This window comes from Acyrthosiphon pisum, chromosome A1, assembly GCF_005508785.2.
Source record: "Acyrthosiphon pisum isolate AL4f chromosome A1, pea_aphid_22Mar2018_4r6ur, whole genome shotgun sequence".
Classification (NCBI taxonomy): Eukaryota; Metazoa; Arthropoda; class Insecta; order Hemiptera; family Aphididae; genus Acyrthosiphon; species Acyrthosiphon pisum.
This window is the reverse complement of record NC_042494.1, coordinates 78,405,774-78,409,051: the sequence shown is the minus strand read 5'-3', so window position 1 is coordinate 78,409,051 and position 3,278 is coordinate 78,405,774. Positions and strand designations below refer to the sequence as shown.

General features: G+C 33.6%; 1 protein-coding gene across 1 annotated transcript in view; it reads right to left on the bottom strand.

Annotated features, from left to right (window-relative positions):
* The window catches only part of LOC100167599 (tubulin polyglutamylase TTLL4), a 17,708-nt gene extending 14,962 nt beyond the window's left edge, over positions 1–2,746 (bottom strand). Inside the window, exon 1 of the mRNA XM_001946777.5 lies at positions 1,990–2,746. The gene's annotated coding sequence lies outside the window, so the exon portion shown is untranslated. The remainder of the gene's footprint in view (positions 1–1,989) is intronic.
* Between the last annotated feature and the right edge of the window lie 532 nt (positions 2,747–3,278).

Here is a 3,278-nt window from a genome sequence, read left to right as displayed (position 1 = left end):
CCCGGTAGTATACTTGGCACAATGTTAAGATACTTTGACATATACTAGAACTCTATCATTTATAGAATGACATTAAAAAGAAGCTATAGTTCAAATTATTTAAAAGGAAAATATCCTTTGGAATTCATTAAAATATTTTACAAAAATAAATATAGAACTGTTGTATCCATTCCTATTTATAAAATACTCTGTAAAAAAAAAATGTATATAAGTACTGTTCAAGTCTTCAAATTATTGAATTAAACAAATCACTATACCTATCTAATAAATTGTAGGTACCTACTAAATACAATATAAATAGAAGTTAGGATAGAAGTTTAAAAAAATTGAAAGATAATAAAATAATAGAAAAGTACCTATATATTCAAAATAGTCTTAAAATAGTACTTAAAGTTATTTGGTTTGTTAATTTCATTTTTATTATGAATGTAGTTCTATACATATAGCTATGTAGGCAAGTAGTACCTACCTCCAAAGTAAAGTAGTAGGGCATAGTTTAAAGTGTACTCTAAAGTACAAGGTCTCTACTCTCTAACCATTAAACTTAATTTTTACTAAAGTATAATTTTGAAATTAATATTTTTTTTTCATAGGGAGTTAAGTGTTTGAACTATTTTATTTATCCATTATTGCACAAATATGGATGATACAAATAATACAAATAATATTTAGTAAGTTGTACACATGTATAGCATATTGCTCAAGAAAAATGTCAAACAGGCTTACTATAGTTGAAAATATTAAATAATCAATTTTTAAGTTTTTTAGGTAGGTATATTTTTTATATAGATCTTAATATTCTTAAATTATAAAGACTAGATGGGGAACGGAGTGGCGAAGCAGACTACGGTGTCGGTTCTAACGCGCACAGTCACTGGTTTGAATCCCGGCCACAGGCGGCATCGCTCTCTAGGCAGGCAACTGTCTAGATAGCGAGACGGCCATCCCCCAACTGGACATGACAGAAACCTATGGGTCCCTAATTTCTGCTAAATAGGCGTCTAAACTAGGCCTTCAAGCCTACTCCGGACATAGTGCCATACGCAAAAAAATTGTTACTGTTGCAATTTATTGTGTATTAATATAAGATATTAACTAGAATTTAATATTTAGTCCATTTTTCCTTAGGCTCCCAAGTTACGGTTAAAATATAATTCAAAAGGCTCTGAAAACCCTCACTAAATTAGCTAAATATAACAGGTTCCCCAACCCCGTTACAAGCCTACAAGTTACAAAATATAATAAAATGTAAGAACTGGTTAAAAAGTATAAATTCAAAATAAATGATATTTTAGTTGAAAACGAGATTCTACCTAGTTTAATTTGCACAATTTAAAAATTTATGTTATAGGTACCAAATATCAGAAAATTTTAAAACAACCTAGGTAGGTCTGATACTTTTTAAAAATTATATTAAAATGTAATTGCATGTTAAAACATGTTCCAGCTGAATAAAATATAGTCGCTCTAGTATAGAAACAAATAATTATATAGGTAGGATTATATAGGAAATTAATTAATTTACTATTACTTATTTCAGGAACGCACGCAGGGGGGTTCAAACATTCTCAAAATGTTTAGGTTTTCATATATCATGTTTATACCTATATCAATAACTGATTTTCAAAAACACCTCCCAAAACTTATTTCCGGGTGCGTCCCCGAGTTATTTACAAGAACACGTATAGATTTTATAGGCACCGATCTCGGCACCAACTCTATACTGACAAACGACTTAAAAAATAAAACAAACTTCATGAAAAATAAATTAATTAATTAAAAAATATCCTACCTACCTACTGCTTGCGTAGAAAATGTAATTTTAATTTAACCATGTACCTAGGTATACATCGTATACAGTTATATACAAGTAATAATACGATAATAAATACAAATACAATTGTAATTAGACGGAGGAAACGTATGAACAGCGAACTACTCACCATGAATACGAATACAATAATATATAATAATCATAATAATACTAACTATATTATAACGAAGACGATGAGTGTGGTTGTTGACGACGGTAGACACGAGTTTTAGCTGCACGCAGTAGTCATTATAAATATTTTATTATAATGGTCAAGACGCCGCATCCTCTGCCCGCCAAACAGGAGACATTTCAAACGACAGGGTGAACTGTTGTCGACAATCGATTCGAACGTGGTCGGAAACGCGAAAAACGTCGAACGTAATAATATACCGTAGTGAGTGATTAATTGGCAGTCTCACTAGGTAATCGTAATTCGTAATTCGTAATGATTAATTAACAATATTATTAAAAAATAATACTCGTAAAACGCATTCGGCAACTCCCTCCCATACTCGGCGAGAGAGGAAAAAAACTTGGCGTCGTCCGCCGTCGTTCAGTGTTAGTGTTCACGTGCGAACTGCGACCGACGCGCGCAGGCCACTAACTACTCACTACTGCGACACTGACACCGACTCATTGACTACTACTACTGTGAGCACAGACGCACAGTGAGCAGCGGTGACAACTGACGAGTGTGAAGTTACTATATAGTAAGCACTGAGCAGTGGCCAGTAAGACACTTCACTGCATTTGGGCTGTGGCCTACTGGCCTGCAGGGTGCGATCAGCGCGAGTTATTTAAGGTATGGTAACGACTGTCGAGTGCTGACTAGCGGACTCGTAGACGAACTGGCGAGTCGCGAGTGGCGGCCGACGAGATAACCGCCGGGTGGTACACACGACGTCGTCGCCGAAAAATGATGAACGGTGTTGCGGAGGAGCGTAGTAATTTTTTGTCCGTTATTTTCGCATTTCATTGTCGCCTATCGGCAATAATTGCATATCTGCTATTACTATATGATTATTAGCAATTGGCATTTAAAATAAAATATTAAAATATTCAATAGACAATCGTGCAAGCTCGTCGTAATTCGTATTCGTGCATCGCGATGCTACGAGGGGTGGTTCCATAGATATTAAAGAATGGATAGGCCATGGCCATATTAATAAAATAGAGGAAAGTGTGAAAACTGTTTTTATCATTGGCTCTCATTCTAGCAGTGGCTTATAATATATTATATTATACAATAATTAAATATAATAATATTTTTGTCTATTTGTGTCACGGACTAAGATATATCCATAGATATATAAAACAATATTATTTATATATATTTTATATATCTATGGATATATCTTAGTCCGTGATTTGTGTTAAGGCCTCTGTAACTTCAAAATATTTTCATGTTCGTTGAGCACAAATGATAAGCACAAATGGGCCTATCAATAATCCATCCTTTAAT